Below are 200 nucleotides of genomic sequence, written 5' to 3'. Positions count from 1 at the left end.
GGTCGAAGTTTAGTTAAACCTTTCCTCCGCAACTCAGCACTTGTTTCTCCTTTAAAAAAAGAAAGGCACAAAAAAGAGAGAAGCTGTAGAAGAAAAAAATAAAGAGAAAGAGTACACGACTTAGAACTTTTATTCATGATCGTGCCTGCAAATGGAAAACAATTTTTGGGTTCGCGGACTTCAACTGCCAACCTACCTTT

This window comes from Penaeus monodon, chromosome 29, assembly GCF_015228065.2.
Source record: "Penaeus monodon isolate SGIC_2016 chromosome 29, NSTDA_Pmon_1, whole genome shotgun sequence".
Taxonomy (NCBI): Eukaryota; Metazoa; Arthropoda; class Malacostraca; order Decapoda; family Penaeidae; genus Penaeus; species Penaeus monodon.
The sequence above is the reverse complement of the archived record's forward strand: the minus strand, read 5'-3'. Positions refer to the sequence as shown.